This window comes from Gallinula chloropus (genome assembly GCF_964237585.1).
Source record: "Gallinula chloropus genome assembly, chromosome: 7".
In the NCBI taxonomy this organism is placed as follows: domain Eukaryota; kingdom Metazoa; phylum Chordata; class Aves; order Gruiformes; family Rallidae; genus Gallinula; species Gallinula chloropus.
This window is the reverse complement of record NC_140092.1, coordinates 17594519-17616418: the sequence shown is the minus strand read 5'-3', so window position 1 is coordinate 17616418 and position 21900 is coordinate 17594519. Positions and strand designations below refer to the sequence as shown.

Genomic DNA, 21900 nt, shown 5'->3' with positions numbered 1-21900 from the left:
GAGGTGCTGGTGTAAACTTCAGAAGAATTTAACCCACTGCCTGTGTTACTGATCTAATACAGCGTATGGTTTATCAGCTAAATTTATCTACCTGTCTAGTAGTAGGCCAGGCTGTGGCCATTGCTACACAGAGGCTTCATCAGCTGTTCCAGGGCAGTGCCAAGTTACCAGCTCCAGCACAGTCTCTGCACTCAGGTTCTCCACCCGTTCAGCCAGTTGACACGCTGGTCATTCTCATGAGGAAAATAAGCTAAATTTAGTAGTTGGGCATAGAAAGGCTCAGTCAGTCTGGACACCTATCTTGTTGATATCTAAGGTAACATTTTTGATTGCTCCATGAAAAACACACCTCCAACAGCTCCGACTTGTATAACCACAGCTAGAACGGGCTTCCCAGCAGTGCTCAGTGTTGCTCCCCATGAAGCAAGTGGCAAAGCGCATTTCCACTGCGGGGAGTGTGCAGCCCATCCAGTTCCCTTCTTAAAGTACTTCCAATAATCGCTAGAGGCTTCAGTGGTGACAATCCCAGTGTAACAAGTTAGGTGGTGTTTGCAGATGGTCTCTCCTAATTTGGGAGGCAAAAGCGGTGGCTGTGGAAGCCAAGTCGTGCATTGGCAGCTGGGGAAACAGTCACTGCAGCTTTTAATGCGAAGTAGGGCAATGCATGGCAACAGCAGGACAAGCGTCATTGTGCTGCCCAGCATCCCTGGACCACCCCAGGTGTATGCCTGTTCTGTCTTTGGAATTTTATTCTGATTGAGCTGGCCTTGGTGGTCTGTTTTGCAGGTATCTAGAAGCAACAAGGGTCTGTGAGCTCAGGGCACTTGAGTTGTGGCTCTTCTATGAACAGGCACGCATTAAGACCAGCAATTGCCTGTAGAAAGGCACATGTGCCACATATTAGGTCACAAGAGATACCTCTTCTCTAGAAGTGTAAAGTCCCTTGTTGCCTATCTCACCATTACCCAAAGAGCCTTTCTGGAACATTTTTAAGCCCATATTTGCAGAACTATTGAATGCAAGATTTTGGGCCTAATTAACTTGTGTTAAACTTTGACTCTAATACCTCTGGAGCCTCTAGTTCTTAAAACTTGCCCAAGTTTACTGCTAATCTCCTTGTAACACAGGTCTGGTTATGTCACTTCCAAATACTGCTTTTTCGGTAACTTTCCATGGATTTTTTTTCTCATAAAGATGTAAAAATAACACTCTCACTTTAAGTATAAGCTAGTAAAAAGATTGATAGCTAAACTGAATTAATATCCTCCAAGCAACTGAGTTCATGATGTCCCACAACTGCTCAGTGTTCTGAGGTTTCATTTGATAGCGTTCAATGTGTCCTTCCTAAGTGTATTCCTATGGAGCTGGAAGTCTAGGTAGATGTCAGTGAGTCTCCTCTAAAATCCAGGGAGCTGCAAGGCACACATAGGTGTATGGATCTGGGCCTTTCTGCCCCTTTGTGGTGTTTGTGGCCCAGGTGGTATTTTTTATTGTGAGCATTCCTGCATCAGACAGACTGGATTAAGGGGCTGAGGCAAATTGTATGAGACTTAACAAAGCCAACTGATGGGTCCTGCGCTTGGGTCACGCTACAGGCTTGGGCAAGAGTGGCTGGAAAGCTGTCCAGCAGCTGTCATTTGACAGCCATCTGAATATGAGCCAGCAGTGTGTCCAGGTGGCCAAGAAGACCAAAGGCAACCTGGTTTGTGTCAGGAATAATGTGGCCAGGGATGGTGATGGTCCTCCTGTACTCAGCACCGGTGAGGCCACACCTTGAACATTGTGTTCAGTTTTGGGCTCCTCACTACAAGAAGGATATTGAGGACATGGAGCATATCCAGAGAAGGGTAATGAAGCTGGTGAGGAGTCTAGAGCACAGGTCTTAAGAGGGAACTGGGGCTGTTCAGCCTGGAGGAGGATGAGTTGAGACCTTATCACTCTCTGCAACTACTTACAAGGTGGTTGTAGTGAGGTGGGGGCTGGTCTCGTTTCCCAGGTAACAAGCAATAGGACAAGAGGAAATGTCCTCAAGTTACATCAGGAGAGGTTTAGATTGTGTATTAGGAAAAATTTCTTCTCAGAAAGAGAACTGGCTGCCCAGAGAGGTGGTGGAGTCACCATCCCTGGAGGTGTTCAAAAAACATGTAGATGTTGCACTTCAGGACACTGTTTAGTTGACATGGTGGTATTGTACAGACAGTTGGACTTGACAATTCTTGTGGCCTTTTCCAGCCTTAAAGACTTTATGATTCTGTGTATCCACTGTCCTGAGGACAGCAGAGCACGTACTCTCAGTGGGGAACTTCTCATGTTGAGCTGAATCTCCAAGCAGGAAAAGTCACATCCTGATGTTCTTTCTGGTGCTTACTTCCAGGAAGCTTTAGGTACACTGCCTCTGATTCTTCTGCTATGCTTCTTATTAAATCTCAGCCATATTAGGTCCCATATTCACATAGCTTCTATGTTTGATGGGTCTGTGATGGCCTGTGATTTTTTTAAAAAATGCTTCTTTTGACTTTTTTTTTTCTTGCCTGTTACAGTATTTTAAAGCTCCCTAAAAATGGAACCTGATAAAATTCCTCTCCATGCATATGACACATAGACTGTTGCTTCCTGACATCTGATTATACATTCTTGCAGCAGCTGCTCTTAAAACTTAGAACCTAGGAAACATTTGCTCAAAGGAAAGAGTACTTCTCCTCACATTTGACCCATTTTTCTATGCTTACCTTCCATGTAATTTTATTTTTATACAAACCATTTCTCTGAACTAGGCTTCTTTACTGACTCCCAGTCTGTAATGCCTTCCATATGTTTATTGTCCTTTGTAAAAGTATGGAGTAAATGGTTCCTACTGAGGTCATGTCATTTTGTTTACATTCTTAGTAAATATGAAGAGCTTGATTGGAGCCCTTTAGGCATCTCAAGTATGAATGTCTTTTTCCTGAGTCTTCTATAAAAACAGGATGCTGAATTTTGTGGGGCTAACCTGGCAAGATGTAGGTTTAATAAAATAAATACATGTCAGCATCATAAACTTATTGATTAGTTGGGTTTTTTGTTAAATTCCTCTGTAGTTTAACAGCTCACTGAACGTTAAAAAAAAAAAAACTTTCTACAGTTCATTTTCAATATGGACTTGATCTTTTGGCAGAGCCTCCCCATCATCTCCTGGGTACCATTAGTAGCCCAGTCCTTGCCTCAGCTGTGGGTCTAACCCTGTGGCACCAGCACAGCCGCTGAGCAGCCCTGGCCTGGGCAGAGCCTAGGAGATGGAGCAGGCTGGTGGTGTTCTGTGGAAGTGGCACATTCTTTCTGTCTGACCGCAGTGGGGAACTGGGAAGTTACAGATCACAGCTTGCTGCTCGTTAGCAGTGACGGATGGGCTGCTCTGTTAGCACTATGTCCTGTGAAAGACTGGAGTGTGTTTGGCAAGAGCATCCTTACACATCTTAATGGTGAAAATCCAGCACGGCTTAACTGAGCATGTGTGAGTGATGATCTCTGAGGTTTACAGCTCACCCAGGCTGGAGCAGACTTGCAGAGGAGCAAGGAAACGCGTGTCCCTGTTGCTATATGCCACCTGTCTGTTCTCTGGAGTACAGGCAGCAGGAGGTGTTAGGAATACACATTTTAGCAGACATACCCTCTGCCTCACCCTTCTCTCCAGTCACCTAAGCTTTCTAAACAGTGAGGTAGTGCATTTCCTTTTCCATGCCACCCAGAGGTACGTGGTGCAAGTCCATCCCTGAGAGAGAGAATTGCAGATCCTACAGAATCCTGTTTGCTGGCCCATGGGTGCCAGGGAACCTCTCACTTCTCGTGCCTTTTAGAATCGTAGCACTTAACTGGTTTCAAGCCTTCTGCTTTTCATTCAGCCTCAACTTTTTCATTACTTTACCTCTCCGATGACCTTTCTGCACTCCAATGCCGAAGCAGCTTGGCTCGTTAGAGAACTGAGTGAGCTACACAGCTGTGGTCTCGGATGGCTTTACTATTCCTACCGGTGTTTTCCGATGGCTAGGCAACTTAACATTTAGGCTTTGAGAGAAGGAAGGAGAATTGTAATAACTTTCTGGGGGGAAAAATATTTTCATTTCTAGGAGAGACCGATTCCCAGCTTCGAGCACTTTGTCATTAGCGGGTTGTAAACCTCTCAGACAGGCTGTCCCATAGCTATCCGCTGAGCCATTTGTCAGGGCAGAAAAATGTGCATGGTGAAATTGGTCACCGGCAGCCTGCAGCTAGGCTGGAGGAGCCTTTTAAAAAGGCTGCCAGACGTTTCTACAGTTTTAATAGTCAAAATCCTACATTAGCATTTATGAGGACATTTATAGAGAGTTTGAGGGATTGTGTGTTTTTTCTCCTAGATGTAATATTAAATCTCTGAAATGTAAAAATTGTTGGAAATGATCGAGGGTCTACGTGGAAAGACAGAGGCAGGGAGGTGCTTCCCTCACCACCAAACTAGCCCTCCTGCTCCTTTCAAGGCAAACATATCATATAATCTTGTTTATAAACTTATCAAAATCCATCGAAACCTCTTTTATTTGCAGCTGCATTCAACTGCTCTCAAACAAAGGCTCTTTCAGGACTGTGTGCCTTTGATGGTTGGATACTTTTATTCTACTTTCCAGCTTACATATCTTCAATCTTCCTCTTACTGAGCTGAACGAGCCCCATTTTTGTCAGATAAAAATGGTTTCTTGTTTCTGTTGTCACACTCACAGATGTTCTGTAAGCCTATTCCAGTCTGAATTCAAGTATCTCAAGCACCAGTGACCAGAATTGTTTCTGTTGCAGTGTCATTATTTTTAGCATGGAACTAGCATGTCTGTGTTTCTACAGGAAGTATCTTATCTGATGAGTTTTTGCATGCTGCCTGCGGTGCTGGTAGCCCAGGGTTGTCCCTGAATCAACTAATACCACCCAGATTCTTATCTTCCTGTTTTTCATAGCAAAGTCCCAGCTGATGGAGACATTTCTTAGTATTGCCCACTCAGCTGATGATATTGGTGAGGTTTATCTCATTTTCTGTTGCTGTACTGCTCTACTTTATCTCATTTCTGATGCTTCAGAACTTAAATCATGTGTAATACTTAAGGCTCCTTCTACATTTGGCAATATCTCATAATTTTCTCATCAGCGCTCCTACTTCTTGTGCAAAAGCCATCAATAAACATAGTAAGACCAGTCCTCAAGGAACATCCCTAAAACACTTTGTCTAGCCAGGCCATTGCCTTATTTCCTTCAGCCTGTTTCTTACAGCTCTTTTGCTAAGTCCCATTCTCTGCTCCAAACTAATTCTCTGTGTGGCACAGTATCAAATGTTTAGTGAAATCTGGATAGGCTTCATCTACCGGATTTCTGTCAGCTGAACAGCCAGTTCTTTCACCCAGAAGGATGTAGGGCGATTCTGGTTATCCTGTGCATTTGTCAGCCTTTGCCTGCCTGCCTCATTCATTTTGAACACTTGGCTTTTTTCCTTTCAAAATCTGCTTGAACTTTATGCCAATCTGAAAGCCAAGTGACTGGACAGTAGCTGCCCATGTTGTTTTCCCCTCTTTTCTTACACTTAGGTGCTGCATTTGGTACTCTGCAGTTGTTCAGCCTTCGCTTGAACACAAGTGGGTATGTGCAGAGGAACGACGTGCAGACATCGCGGGGCAGGGGGTGTGCGTGTTTACAGCCACTGTGACTCAGAAAATGCACTCCATTTACAGCTGCAAGTATGTTTTTATGCTACTAGCTCTGCAAAAGCACTCTCAGGTTTGAAAGCCAACCTGTGTCCGTTTTGGCTCGCACATTGCGGCGTCGGATTCTGCTGCTTACCTGCTCAGCCAGGATTTTGGGTAGAGACTGCTTTTATTTGGCTCTCTTTCTCTACAAGGCTCAGTCGAGGCAATCTTTGTGAAGGTGAGACCCTGAACTTTGGTGTCCTAGCCAAAACCAGGACAACCACTCTGGAGAAGCTATGGAAAAGACTATTTAGAAAAAAACCCTAGATAAATAAAGCAAGTATTGCAAATATTAACAGCTCCTTACGAACGGATCATGTTCCGTTTATCATTCCCAGGACAAGGTATAAACTATCTGATATCTCTGTACTTTTTCCCTTCTGTAGTGTTGGCATAAGCAGAAAGTAGGACAGTTTATTTATATCTGCAGAGCGAATGTTTCTGACTTTGAATGTGTTGGGGGCTGACGGTAGCATCTATTCATAGTTGGTTTTAGGAGGAACAACACATGCCTTCTTATGCTTGTCATACTGATGGTCTGCAGGTTAATCCCTCTTCTTATCTCAGATTTATATTACTTTCATTTATTTCACGTTAATGACTTGAGCTTTGGGATGGAAGTGGCATTGATCACAGAATTTTATGTTAGCAGCCTGGAGTCTGCCTGGTCTGTGCAGACATATTGGCCTTTCCAGGAGATTCCATGGCTATCAGAGATTAACTCTACCTGTTCATCCCCAGTGAAGAGAGGAAATATCTGTGCATTTTTCAGATGCTGTATAGAATAACCTATGATTTTTTATAAAGTATTTTATTAATATTTTAATTCTTTGGCAGAAAAATAAAAATGCTTTTTTTCTTAAAAAAGTAAAGCTTCCGAACATGAGGAAAATGCAACTTTATTACAACCTAGGTAATTGAAGAGGTCATGGGTTTTACATCTGAGGATGGCAAAAACTTGTTGAATAAAATGGCATAGAAAGTCACATTGAAGTTAGCTGAGGCCATAATGGTGATGTTGCACACCATCTACGGTAAGTGACACTTTACTTAGGACAGAAAAATAGTGGTAAAGTATATGGGGAAGCTTTGCCCTTTCATCTTTGTAATTGCTTTGGTTGGACTCAATCTCTGGAGGTCCCTTCCAACCCCTAAAATTCTGTGAATCTGTGAAATGTAAATGTTTCCTTACTCCATGATGGGTCACCCCTGAAGTGATGTGTGTTGCTGCCAAGCCCCCACTGCTTACCTCCCCATGCCCAGCACGTCGTGAGTGACAGCAGGAGGGCTTGTTACTGCTGCAGGTTACTGTTGGGAGGGTGGGAGTGATACCTGTAGTAGCTGCTCTGGTGGGAACATGGAATTGGGCAGAGCTGCCCTTGTGTGCACATCCTCTCAGCTCCCTCATCTCGTGGTGGGAGGAAGAAGGAATGAGTTTTGGGTGTCCACCAGGCAGCAGGGGTGTCAGGAAGGGTTTTGAGAGCAGCCATCTGTTATTCAGTGAAGTGTTTCCATGTATACTCTATGGGAAGGTAAGGCACAGACCTAGCAGTCCACCTGGTCATTAATCATTTCATTTATGTTATGAATAATGATTCTTGCAATTCAGGGAGGGAGATATATACCAGCCACAACACTTCTGAAGATCAGTTCTTGGCCTATTAATTATCTCTAATTACATGTGTTGTCCTGCATTTTGCTCCTCAGCCTGAAAGTGCTGAGGTTCATGACTTTAGAAGGGGCAGTTGCTTAAAGACATGTGTTTTGGGGATGAAGCACCCAGTGTTTACAGCACAGAGGTGCCCCCATACTCACCAGGAAGCCAGCAAAGACTGCAAGCAGTACATGGACGTGGAGGTATTTCCTAGCAGCAAGGGGAGAGCTTTATAATAATTGGTAGCTTTACGTTAACACCAAGGAACAGAAAGACTAGATCTGGACACCAACATGGGGGGGGGGGTTTGTACAGGCTGGATCTCAATAAAGAAAGGCTTCACCATTGTTTTCCACCAAAACATGAGAACATTCAATAATTAGGGTTACTTCAATGATCCAGATCAGGTAAAGAAAAGTGAACAGGCAGAACCTTGCCAATAAGTGAATTTAATAAAGTGGGACCCAGGGCCCAGTAGGACAAGAGTTGGTTGTCTGAATCAGTATCTTCTCTGCCGTTCCCTGGTTTGTTCCTGCAGTTTATTGACTGACTGGCTCAGGGCCAGGGTAAGTGGCTGTGGTCTGAAGCCAAGATATGGGATGCTTTTATGGCCAATATCTACCTCACAAGATCACTGCACCTACATTTTAGATGATTGTTAGCACCACATCTATGCCTATATCTACATATATTCTGTGTTTTGAATTTGGTGTTGCTTAATGGTGAGAGTTCTAAGAGTCAAGCTGTCTGCATGGAGATTTACTCTCCGGGCAATCACCATCCTCCTGCAGTGGAAGGGGAAGCTTGTTTGCAGTCAGCACATCAGACACTGAGCAGCGTGGTTATGCAGTGGAAAGGCATGAGCAGCTACTGCCATGCGACCCTGCGGATGCTTCTCCTGCAGAGGCATTTCAGTGCCTCAGATACCTCTCGGCATAAGGTGTGTGCCTGAAGCTCAGTCACAGATGTACAGAGCCACTCATTGTCAATGCACTGTGCCAAGTAACGTTTTTGCCTGAGGAAACAGTATAAAAAAGTCAAACCCAAGATGTTTTCCTCATTTCCATTTCTCTTCTGAAAAGATGGCACCGTTTCTCAATGACACCCAGCAGAAGGTAACTGATGACAAAGTCCTTTGTGCCCAAACCTGCCAGAATTTAGCAAAGAGAAGGCAGGAGAGCTGGCAGGGGCTGATTTTTAAATGTCCTTGTTGCACAGAGGCAAAGCTTTGAGAAAAATAGATATATACTGAATGGAAGAGGAATGTGACTGGAAGTGGTGCTGTTGGTTCTGGTTTGCTTTCAAAATTCTTCATTTCTGCAGCTTTAAAATTAGGTGAAGCAAAAGGGAGGTGAAGTAGCAATCAGAAATTAAGTACAGAGGGCAGAATTTATGTCACCAAATGTGCCACCAGCTTGTCAGGGAAAGGCAAGGACCAATTTGGTCAGTAGTGAACACATCAAGGAAGCAGATAAATCCCAGTTTCTCTGATGGGTTTGGGGTTTTTTTTACAATAGCTTGGCTTATTCCTAAACTTTTCTTTCACCAGTTTCACCAGTCATTTGGCTAGAAGATTAAACCTGAGGAAAATGAGACTATTCCTTGGGCTTCCAAATCTGTGTGTACCGTTCCTTGTCTGAGTGGTTTTGTACAGAAACCATAGAGGGAAATTTAAAGACCATTATGAATGCAGTCCTGATTAATTATAACTAGTAGCGAATGAGGTAACACAGCACTGTGAAAAGCTCAGTCAGGATCGAGGTTGAACTTCAACCCAAGAGAAAAAGCTGTAGACGTGGTTTTTCACAGTGTTTACATTCACAGCTACACCTTTGTGTAATTCTTCACTGTGCAGGAATTCATTGAGATCAGCAGCCACAAGCTGGTATAAAGGTTTCAGGACCAAAATCAGTCAGTATTTCCTCCTCTGAAAGGAAACACAGTTATGGCAGGAGTCTCAGGAGTCTTCTCCTGTCCTCTACAGGCTTCATTATACGTGGTCTGTATCCACAGAGGTGCTTCTACCGATGATCATTTGAGAAGCTATGAGTTTAGATGTGTTATGATGGTGTTTCTGTAGCAGTTATATGGCTTCTGTTGTACAAATGACAGTCTTTGGTGGGCTGGAGCCACCGTGCCCCTGAGCTGCGCTTGCCCAGTCTTGTGGCAGCAAACAGCATTGGGCTGCCACGGATCAGCCTCACAGCAAAACTGCTGCTGCCAGACCTTCAGGCTTGACTGGTTGTTTGCATGTGCTAATCCCTTTGTTTCCTAAGCAATAAATAAATAAATAAACAAATGGATCCCGTTAAATTTGAATTTGCATGTCCTATTCCATTCTTAGACGGGCACAATTTAATGAAAAAAATTATTCCCTATGCTTCTGCCATATGCTTGAAGCATAAATCATGTTATCCTTATTCTTTTGGCCACAATAAATAAGCAGGTGTTGAAACCTCCCTGCAAGATTACAAGTGTTTTTCATTATTTCTTTTCCTGGAAACATTCACGGTTCATACCGAATGGCAATGACTGCAGATCCCAGGCATTTTCTGTCAGTTGTTGTTTCTTCAAGCCTTTGTTAAAAGCTGTTGTCACCAGTGCCTACAACACTTCCAGTTTGTTTTAAAGACAAAAAATGTTAATTCTTAAGTGCTTAAGAAACATTCTAGACTAGCTTCACAAGCCATTCAATTGTTTGCTAATTAAAAGAGCTCAATTATTTCTGAATTCAAACCAGAGAGCTTAACCTAGTGGTGTTCCCTAGAGATTGGTGTTGGGTCCAGTCTTGTTTAACATCTTCATCGACAACCTTGATGAGGGAATAGCATCCACCCTCAGCAAGTGCCGATGATACAAAGCTGGGAGGAGTGGCTGACACGCAGGAACACTGCGCTGCCATCCAGCGAGACCTGGACAGGCTGGAGAGCTGGGCAGGGAGAAACCAGGTGAGGTTCTACAAAAGCAAGTGTAGAGTCTGGCACCTGGGGAGGAATAACCACTTGTATCAGTACAGGCTGGGAGATGACCTGCTGGAGAAGAGCTCTGTGGAGAAGGACCTGGTGGTCCTGGTTGATGACAGGTTGGCCATGAGCCAGCAGTGTGCCCTGGTGGCTGAGAGAGCCAATGGGATCCTGGGGTGCATCAGGAGGAGTGTGTCCAGCAGGTCAAAGGAGGTGATCCTCTCCCTCTACTCTGCCTTTGTCAGGCCCCACCTGGAGTACTGTGTCCAGTTCTGGGTTCCCCAGTACAAAAAAGACAGGGATCTCCTGGAGAGAGTCCAGCAAAGGGCTAAGAAGACGATTAAAGGCTCGGAACATCTCCCCTACGAGGAAAGGTTGAGTGAACTGGGGCTGTTCAGCCTTGAGAAAAAAAGACTAAGAGGGGATCTGATTAAGGTTTATAAATATATGAAGTGTGGGACACAGAGGGAAATACCCAGCCTCTTTTCAATGGTCTGTGGGGACATGACAAGGGGCAATGGCCTCAAGTGGGAGCACAGGAAGTTCTGCACCAATATGCAGAAGAACTTTTTCCCAGTCATGCTGACAGAGCACTAGGACAGGCTGTCCGGGAGTGTGTGGAGTCTCCTTCTCTGGAGATATTCAAGACCCACTTGGACACCTATCTGTGCAACCTGTTCTAGGAACCCTGCTTTGGCAGGGGGGGTGGACTCTATCTCTGGAGGTCCCTTCCAACCCCTATAGTTCTGTGATTCTATGAACCCTGATTCAACAAGTCACTGAAGCACCAGCCTAATTTCTTCCCATGACACCTTGTAAGCTGAATGTGTGTATACATTTTCTGCTAAACTGAGGCCTCTGCCAGCATCTTTTTTATCTACTGCACATGTTATGAAGTAGTATCTCTTTTATGGAAACCAGTTTATTCCACTTAATACTGTAGTATATCTTCTTCCTCTACACGTGTTCTTGCAGCTTGTACTTGCTGACCATTTTCTTCTCTGACTGCTGCTTGCTGCCTGCACTGCAATGTGCTTTCTGGTTAATAGCAAGAAAAAGCATAAAAATTAGCATCAATTTTGAATTTTTTTGTCAGATGTAGTTAGGGTTCTGCTGTATCTTGGTAGTGGCCAGCTACAGTATGCAGTGTAGTTGTTCATCCTTTGGAAACAGATAGTGCCATGTTCGTCCATCTTCCAATACGGTTCCTTCTGTCTTCTTTCAGATCCTTTCCACAGCCTCTCTTGTTTTATTTTCCTTTCCACTCTAATTGTTCTTTATGCAATCTATGTCTTGCTACTTTTACAACAGTCATTTCAATTTAAAAGTTAACATGAAGTGCGTAAAGTTATTCACGCAGTGCTCCCTTTCTAACCTGCACTTTATTGCTTTATCACTGTTCTCTCTGCCCATGCTTTCCACTTTGTTGCCTTGTTTTTCCACAGATTGCTGGATGTATGAACTAGAGGGTGTATTTTTGATCTCTGTAAAGTGCAGTGCACACTTTCAATGTATGTAAGAGTAGATGAGCACAGGAAGACTTCCAAATCATTTAGATGAGTCAGTGTTGCCTGCTTTCACAAAGACAAAAATCTTCCCCAAAGGTACTTTTTATAGGATGTTATTCTCACTGAGATGTGAAACATTCTCAAAACAAGAAGAGTTATCTATGAGACAGTACTCCAGCAATCATTTCAAATGAAATAGTTTTACAGTGGGTGATGATAAATATAAACAACTACTTAAACCTAAGCTGAAGAGAGAAATTTGCCAAGACCTCTTGTGTTTTGTTTCTGACTCCAACTCTAAAACTGGTTTTGCCCAGATATTTCCATGAGATTTAGGAAGAGCAAACACCTCTGCAAAATATGTTTTTCCTGATCTCATCAGAGACATAATGCTTTTTCCAAGTAACACAATCACCATGCTGTAGGCTAATTCATCATCTACCTTTTTATCTATAAACAAAGCTTTCTATTATCAAACTCTGGGGTAAGGTGACAGACAATACAGTTTGCTTTTATACCAGGATTAAATTGTTCACGATTCATAGCTTCAGAAATTGAGTCAGGCATCCCAAGCCCACAGGGAACAGCGTTGTGCTTTACAGGTAGACAGTTGTACAAATGGTGGCGTTTTTTCTCTGTGTGTTCTTTGGAGGGAGATCTGAAACGCAATCGCATCGGGTCATTTGTTCAGTAGATCAATACAGTGACTCACCAGAGATGGGGTTTTGTCTGTTGTGTGCACAGCGTGCAAGGCAGTTGAGCTGGTAACACACCTAGGATGCTGTGCATGGATGAAAACCACGTGTGCTCCTTGCTGTATTCACCACTGTTTGTGATGGAAAGGCTCGAGAGAGAGGGTTGTGCTTCAGCCTAATTTCTTGTCTGCCTGCAGAGTATGGATGTCTGTGCCCAAGGTACAGCCCCCTGTCTAGGCAGCAAATGTGTGACCAGGTGAGGGACGTACATGCAGCTTCTTTACTGCCAGTTTCCCTTCCTGGTGTGCAGGGATGCTAAACTTCTTACACTGGGAGAGCACAAGTCTGTGGGAGCTTTCCTGCAGCCCCAGACAGCTCCTTGCTGGAGATCTCCCTTGGTGAGACCAGGATGCCAGAGAGATCTGCTGGCAGTAGCAAGGTGAAAGAGCCCCTGTGAGGGCCAGGAGCTGTCATGGTGCAGATGCTGAAATCTCAGCATTCCAGTTTCTAGTCCTTTTGCCCTGGTCATGTACAACCTGCAATGCTTCCATTAGAATTCCTGATTTCAGTGTAGAGAATCATGGCTGTTGCTTTCAATATTATGTGTTAAAACATTTTCGTTCATGTTTATGCAGCGAAGCCCTTTGCCATAAATATTTCTGTTCTTTTTCTCTGGAAACTGTTAAGCTTCTCCTCATTAACAGGATACAAGAACAGCTGTTCTGTCCTTACTCTGTTTAATCTTCATATTCCACTTCAGTGTCCAGTGTCAATATCTCTTTTCAGGTGAAAAAGCATCAGGAACATGAAATAGTATGACCCTTGCCCCGTACAACCCCTGGTCTCCAGCAGAGCATCACAAGCCACATTTCTCTGGTTTTCAGCTTTGTTAACATTTTCACACACACTCCCTTCCCTCCTAACATGTGTAGCCTCTGGGAAACACGCTGCTTGACTTTCTCTTCTGATCAGCTTGTGCCCAGCAGGCCACAGTCAGTCCTCCTTGTTGTTCCCTCAGCAAACCCACTCTGAACTGAGCCTGGCGTTAGGTTCGTATTTAGGCAGCATCAGCATCTGATGGAGCCAGCCAATTCAGAGGGCCTGTGTTTAGGTAGCTCCTGTCCAAAGGGAATGAAACTTGGAAGACATGACCAAGTAGGTGAAAGCAAGTATTACTATTACCAGTGTAAACATGGGCATGAGTTTTATGACCGGTCAGCAATTAGATGCATGCAGGAGAGTGCCATCGCTCAGAGGCTGCACCGAGCTGGGTAGGACCCTGTGCGAAGGTGGTGTCACCCCCACAAACATTTGATGCAAGCATGAGAGACTTAGCTTTCTAAATTCAGGGCTGAGCCGGTGCCTGAGCTGCTGGGTGGTGATTTAGAAGATCATCCACCTACCAGTTCATGGCCACAAACTTTCCAAATCTTGTTTGAAATTCAGCCACAAAATGGGAATATTCACCTTCGGTGTCGTTAACATACACTGTGAATGTTCATGTCACTGATGGTGTTTTGAAAAAGGCAGCCCTGTCAGAAAGGAAATGGAAATTTGAATTAAAAACCAGCAGAAGAATTACCACAAACTGTCCACTTAAAGGACAGCTTTGCATATTTGATTAAAAAAATGATTAGCCTGTAGTAACAGCGGAGTAGTAGGGGGGTTGGGATGTGAAAATAAGGTTGAGGATGTTCTGGCTGGATTTCAGTGGGACTTTGCACCAGAACACTTTCTGTAATCCAGATTTCAGAAGTGAGAATGGCACAGCTCAAACAATGTATTTTTCTTCTAAAATTCCAGTGAAGCTATAAATGCTGATGTCATAGAACAACTTCAGAGAGTTTATTGCTCTACATTTAATGTTGTGTCATAGTTACACTGAGAGTGGCAGTTAGTCTTTGATTCCTCTGCCGGTTGGGCAGTGTGGGGCTGGTGGAATAGTACACAAACCGTGGCAGTATCACTGTGTCATTTGTCAGATTCTCATGCTTGGATTTCAAATATTACTAGAACTGGATATGATATTTGTGGGTTTCTGATGGCTCCATTTCTTACTACCACGTACTTTGTAAACTTGTCACAGTGAATTTCCACCTTACTGTTAGCATCAAAACTGTCATAGCAGTATAGATTAATATGGGATTGGCATTTAGCTTTTTCATCCAGTCTCTCCTGGAAAAAAAGCCTTCCAGTGTTTTGGCTAACAAACAATCCTTTAACAGTTAATTTTAATTTTAGAGGGTAGGCTATGTCATTTTTAAAGGTAAACTCTTCTGAGTGTAGTAGGGAACTTAAAGCAAAAGGTGCTTAAGGGGTGTACCATAATCCTGTTAATAAGGGGGGGAAATGAAATTGCAGTTATTATAATCTGTCTTTATTATTATCTATCATTAAGTAGAGCCCTTTGAATGCAACCCAAGTGCCTATTATCCTTGTCAGATTTCAGATCGCTTTTCACCTGTTGTACATCAGACTGGGTGAAGAGGCCTGTTTGAACAGATAATTATATATAGCATTAAAATGTCCTTGGTTTTGTCTTCCTGTTAAAAATACTACTTTGCTACAGTAGCTGATAAATGGATAACAACTGTTAGTTTTCAGTGTGATCTTATGTTTCTGTATATGTACGTTACTATATAAAGCTGCCTTTGCTAGTTTTAAGGATACTGTGAGTTCTGGTTGGGCTCAGCATTTCAGTTGGGAAAGAAAATGTCTCTGGGACATTTCTTCATTACCATAATTCTTATATCCATAAGCATTTAGTTTAGTGCATTTTTTAAATTCTAGGTAGGACAGTTGTTTTCAGAAGGAAGTGTTTTCCAATCACGTCTGCAAGCCTGGCATGCCAATATGAAGAGCATACAATCAAATTGGACTGTGAATCCAGAAAGCATTAAGTATATTCATTTCCATTGTCCAAGATTAAAAACACAAAGAAGATGGAAAAATTAAAAAAAGTATACTGAAAGACTTATTTCACTTGTTTTAAAAGTATGATTCCTTTTAATCAACATGAAGTAGGAAAGTTTTATAAAAACAGGACATTTAGAGATCTTGCCAGATTTCTTTGAGTTTCTCCTGTGAAACTGAGTGGGTAAAACATCTAGTCTCTTGTGGACTTCTACATGAGCATCCTTGCTGCTCTTCTGCTTCATAGTGCAGAGACAAAACACGCCTTCAGGATGTTTCTTTATGAAGGGCTTTAGACACAGTTGCTTAGGAACACTTTTCTTTCATACAACTCTCCTCATCCAGGGAGTGTGAAGTGCTGCATTACCAGCACCAAGCCTAAATCTTTCACACAACAGCAGGTTGCAGATGCTTAGAGAAAGAAGGGAAGAAACAGGACTATCTGGTCCTGAGTAGGTACATTAGAAAAGGCAGTGGCAGGGTCCCATCCCTATCCCACCATGCCATCTCCTCTGAAGAACAGCTGATACCATTTGACACGTGCAAGGACTCCTCTGTTCTTATGCATGCTGGCCAAGGAGGCTTTGCTGTACTTGCTGCTTCACCCACTGCTAGCTGGACATGAAACTCGCAGAGTAAGCAGCAGGTCCGAGAGTGAAACTTAACAGCATCACTGAAAGGTGTTGGCTGATGCATGAATAGCAAGAAGGTCCTTGATAGGAGCAAAAATCTGTCCTTACCAAAGTGCACCCACCAGTCTGAAGACAAAAGGAGGGCAGCTGAGAGTAGCTTGCAAAAGACTAGGGACATTTGATCATATAGGTCCTAGGGTGGTATGTTCGTAAAGCTCTGTATCGTTTGGCAAAACCTGGATTGTTACTGAGTTCATGCAGGAACATTATTGGGAGGCCTTATTAGACTTTCAGAGCACTTGCCATAGCTTTATTAACATGTGTGGTTTTTTAATTAAGATATGGACTACTTGAGGGAGCAACGGAATGGTTCCCTAATGAATTTCTTACATTAATTTCCTTCAGAAAGCACATCCGAGCCTAACTTAAATTCCTCCTGCAATTAATTTATGTAATTTATTCTACTAAGTGCTGTAGTTTTTCCCTTTAATTGTTCGCTGAATTGACAGGTTTAATTTCATGTAACTTGAGAGCCAGCAGTACTGAGCTTGCAGTGCTTCATAAATGTTGATATTGCAGGTTGTGCTGTTGGATTTTGGCAAGAAGAAGGTAATAAAATACTCCCATAAAATAGAAACGTCCAAGTGACACATATTGAGGCCAAAATTTTAAAAAACCAAAAAGCCCCACAAAAAAGCTCTCCAAAGGTAAGTCTAAAATACGTATTTAATCACATAGGTAAGTGGCCAAATTTTTACACGTGCAGCTTTGGAGCTTGAGATCCAGCAAAGTCCTTAGCCACACAGGCTGTGTGTGCCTTGCCTGCCCAAGAGCAGTTTCCAGAAGAGGTTCCTGCACTGAAGGCCAACAAGAAGCTTTCCAGGCACAGTGCTGGCTCTTGCCACCCCTCCCTGGTGAGCTCCAGAGCTCACAGGATGTGTCCCTGTATAATAAACATCAGATCTGTGCAGAGCTGCCCGTGGAGACGTACGTGTGCGGTCCCAGGATGCTCAGCTCAGCTACCATTAGGACACTTACATAAAAGGTGGAGATTTAGGATTTAAAATTCTGTGTAACCCTATACCTTCGTGTCTACTTCTTCATAACGATCTTAAGGCATGAATGTATCAAAACTAGTATAAAACACACAGCTGTGGGTACACATATATGCACTTCTAAACTTATCTGCTAGAAAAAGAAGGGCCCCCATTGCTGTGCTTTTGTCTGAAGTATAAAAATAGAAGATTTTCATTAGTTTAATATCATAGTGCTGTATTTTGAGTTTTTACCCTCAAGGCACCTTATATCTCTGTTCTTTCTCTGTCTTTCGCTGACAATCAAATTAACTCAGCATACCTAGAAAAAAAGCTTTCCTAATGCAATCCTGGTGCTGGATTTTCTCTTCTTCGAAATATCAATTTCTTGGTTTAGCCCATGCTTCAGTGTGTGCTTCCAAAAAGGCTTGGCTACTCTGCCAGCTCCATTCCAGGGGTTGCAGGCTTCATCTTGGTTTATTTCTGTAAATGGGCTACAGAGAGCCTAAATTAATGCCAGTAAAACAGAGTAGAGCAGTAAATTTTCAGCTTTCCTAAATTTTTTAACTTTGTGTGAATTGTAGCCTTTCTGTGATGTCTCAGAAGTATCAAAGACCTTCACAAAATATTAATAATTATTGCACTGCTTCAGAGAAAGAAGAAATTTGTTTATAAAGCTTGGTCCACACACCAAAAGAGACAAAACACAGTGAAAGGTTTTCTGACACACAAGTCAGAAGTCTTACTTGTTGCATTCAATGAGGGAATAATCAGTCACATGGCACTGTGTCATTATAGATCTCATGGGTTCACAATGTCTGTATCCTTTTCATAAAGTATCTTGCTTTCAATTTCAGAAATCAGTAGAAAAACTGGTCCGGTTGGGTTTCTGGGTCCCCCTAACCTGTAGAGAAGAGCACCTCCCTTTTCCTCTTTTCAAGCTTCATGTGAAAATGTATGAGTTCTGGTACCAAAGGTTATGCAGATGTGTAGCAGGGAGATGTGCTCACTTGCTATGTCTCTCTGTGATGAAAAAATTTAAAAGTACATAAAAAAATCATAGAATCATTATCATTATAGAATGTGTAAGATTGGAAAGGACCTTTAGAGGTTATCTAGTCCAACCCTCTGCAGTAAGCAAGGACATCTTCACTCAGGTCACTCAGAGCCCCCTCAAGCCTGACCTTGAATGTCTCCAGAGATGGGGCCTCCACCACTTCTCTGGGCAACCTGTTCCAGTGATCTACCAAAATAAGGGCTGGCAGTCACATCTCGTTGGCACTGAATGCAGCCCCTGATGCTCTGACTCCCCTCAAATTCAGAGCAAGTTGATAGAAGCAGAACAGAAGCAGTATCAGTGAGGGTCAGGCACCGCTTATTGCAAAGCTGTGTCGTCAGCGTCTTGGGATATCATCAAGGTCCTGGATATGTGCTTTACAATCTTTAGCCCAAAGCTGGTTCATGGTGATTTTCTTTTTTGCACAACTGGGCTGCTTCAAGTTTGGCAGGAAAGCAATATCCCCACATCTCATTTAAACGCCTTTTCCCATATATCATGGGGAATTCAAAGGAGTTCACTCAGCATGTTCTCTAATGCCATCAAACTTCCCATGAAAAAACAGTACCAGGAAGAGTTGTTTTAATTAGCACACGAGCTGTGCGGCAGCTAATGTATTCCACCTCTTCGTTGTTGTGAAAGGAGCAGATTTCCTGGGAGCATGGAGCAGCAAAGAGGAATTACTGTGTTCTGCTCCCTGTACGTGCACACAGCCCCGTGCGCTGGGGAGGTGTGAACGGGAGGTGATTTGTAGCCGTTTGCCATTTGTACAACACAAGTCTCTGTTGTTCTCCAGGCTGGAGAGAAACCTGTCTTCTCCTCCTCAAACATTCTGCAGGGTGACAGCAGCCTTTGGAGGTTTTTGCTATTAATCTCAGCAATAAGATTGCAAAGAAACCTTTATTTTTTTAATATATATTTAAGAGAAGAAGAACTGGCTGTCAGGCTGTAAAAAGAGAGCTGTGACTTCCCCAGGCATGATTTTTCTTGGTCAGAAGTCCCAGTACAGCCAGATTATAGAGCAATCTTTGTAAGTATGGCTCTCTTCCCACTGTCTGGTCAGCCTTAATCTAGTGCTGACCAGTGCCCTCTGCTCCAAGCTGGGACCAGCATCACGCACTGGCATGGGGACTGGAAGCACACATTGAGCCCCTGTTCCTCGAGATACACTCTGGTCTGCTGGGAGGGATGGCTGAACACAGGGGGTAAGGAGCTGCTGCCACACTGCGTGGCACTACAGGGCTCTTGTTTTGTTTTGGGCAGTGCTGATGATGCAATGTGACCTGTTAAGATGGTGAGGGTGAACGATTTCATGGCCTCCTCTAGCCCGCAAGTGTGTCAGCACAAGCAGTAGAGCAAAGCCTGAGCTCCAGACAGCATTTCCCTGGTGAGGTTCGAGTGGTGAGTGGTGAGAGGCTGCACATCACTGAGAAATTGCTCAAGAGGAGATTGTAACAGAAAGGAAAGCTTTTGGGGACACACCAGGCCAGGCAAGGTGAAGAGCATCTCAGGGGCTTCTAGCCACAAAGCCAGACTACGACCACTGGAAACTGCCCTGCAGTTCCAGAAGTGGAAAGTGAGAAGCATTTTGAATTTTTTTGGTCAAAAGGCTCTTGTTAAAATTAAAAGAGAGCGAGAGAGAAGCGATGCCAAGAGGAGAAGGAAACAAATATTTTTTTCTTGAGGAAAATAACTGTAAGGCCAAAACAAAAGACTTTTAAATGGTCCAAGAAAATAAACAATTAAGGAAAAAGAAGAGTTGCCAAAGCAAATCAAACTTGATGTGATTTTTACCTTGCCTGAACTTGTTCAACACTTGGGAGTTGTGTTTGCTAGTGAAAGGAAACACTGCAGAGATGGCTTAGCTAAAAGCAGTGGGGTTTGCTGAGAAAGGATTGAAGAGAGAACAAAGAAAATATAACTACTTACATTAGCAAGGAGCTACTTCTCTCTCCTATGGCTAAATCAGAGAAAGCATGTCTCTTGGAGAGAAGAAAAATTAGTAATATGATAATGAGATAAGGCTCTGTATTTTATTTTTCCTTTGCAAAATGCTTTATATATGTTTACTACTGAACATGCAGAGGCCCTGAGGTGGGAGAAAGGGAGGATTGCCCTGTTTTCTCATCCTTCTGTTTTCCCATTGGCAGGGTAAAGTCACACTGACAATACAAGATGTCCTCTGAGTACTTTGCATGTGGTAGTGATAAGTGTAAACGGGGATTTGTCATTATTTATTGACCTCATCTGTCCAGGTGTTCAGGTTCACTTTTATTCAGCTGTTGGACACCATTTCCTTGCACATAAACCAGCACAAAATCCCTGGCAGAAGCCACCTCTCTGATTTGAGGAGCACCAGTGTGGTGGGGTAATGGGCTGCAGCATGGGGTTGGTGTTCAGGGCTTTCACTGACAGCACACGGGCTCCTCTGCTTAATGAAAAACTAAGCTTTGGTCAGGTAGAGTATCAGAGCATGCAGATCTTGCACATACATAACAACAAACATATTTTGCACTCACTAAAAAAGCCCAATATTAATGGCTTCAGAAGCCCTGTCCAAAGATATATGATTGTCCATCTTAGGATGACAGCATGGGAGTCACTGAAACCTGCTTGCTTTGTGGGATAAAATGGCACCAGTCCCCAGCAGCGTGGCCCGGTGTAGCCCTGCAGACATGCAGTCAGTTCTTCTGGTGTGCTGCGCCAGCCAGGGATTCAACTCGGAGCTGATAAATAATGCTCAGACAAATGACAGCTCAGTGTCTAATGACTGTGCTGTAGAAATAGTTTCAGACATCTGTATGTGAGTATGTGTATAAATTGTATATACATATATATATTCTGCAGTGCAGAATGCAAAGATGTGAACGAGTGACCCAAGTTAACTCTTATTGCCCTGTAATTTTTTCTGCCTGTAAATTTTGAAAATTTGTACTGCCCTTTTTGTTGTTCCTTTGGTGTATAAGAACTCCATCTTCTGAAGGTTTGTTCAGAAAAAATTTCTCCCAAAAATCCAGACAACATCACAGTGGGTGGTGGGACCCTTGGGGAGACCCCATCCTCTCCACAGGATTCTGCACAGGCACAGAGGTTTGCTGGAGTGGGACCAGTGCAGGACTGGGGGGATGGACACACAAACCACTGCAGCAGCATCACCCTGAGAAGATATGGGAGATAAGCTGGAATGAGGGTGTGTTTGTGTGTGCACATGGCAACGAGGATTATTTTAAGCTGGATCTTCCACCATGGGGACGAGGAGCCAAGTGTGAAGAGAGGTGGGCAGAGATGTCAAAAGGTGTAGAGGTGTGTTGACAGGGCAATACAAGTACCAGGTGACCCAGTTATCTCTCACTGGGATAATTCTCATCATCAGGTCAGCTGAGAAAGCATCTTTTCTACACATCTGTGCAACGTAGGTTCTGTGGTGAGGGATATGGAGTCCAGGATCAGAATTTCTCTTGGCCAATGCACTGCCTGCCCACCTGGAGGGACCTTTTATGTGGTCCTCTAAATAGAGTTTGGTCTCAGTGGAAGATAAGCATCTTATCTTAGCAGAAGTACTTTTGGAAAATACATTTAAAGTAGTAACTGCCGCTCTGAGGGATAAGGATTTATTTATGCTAATACAGCTCTTCCCAGTGTGTAGATATCATTTACACTGTGTTTAGCACAGGCTGTGCTGTTTTTCTTGTGTTCCAAAAGGTAG

The 21900-nt window shown here is 43.3% G+C and overlaps 1 protein-coding gene across 1 annotated transcript in view; it reads left to right on the top strand.

Moving 5' to 3' along the window:
• The window catches only part of SCFD2 (sec1 family domain containing 2), a gene marked incomplete at its 5' end in the record, with an annotated part of 198986 nt that overhangs the window by 164493 nt on the left and 12593 nt on the right, over nucleotides 1–21900 (top strand). The gene's annotated exons all lie outside the window — the stretch shown is intronic.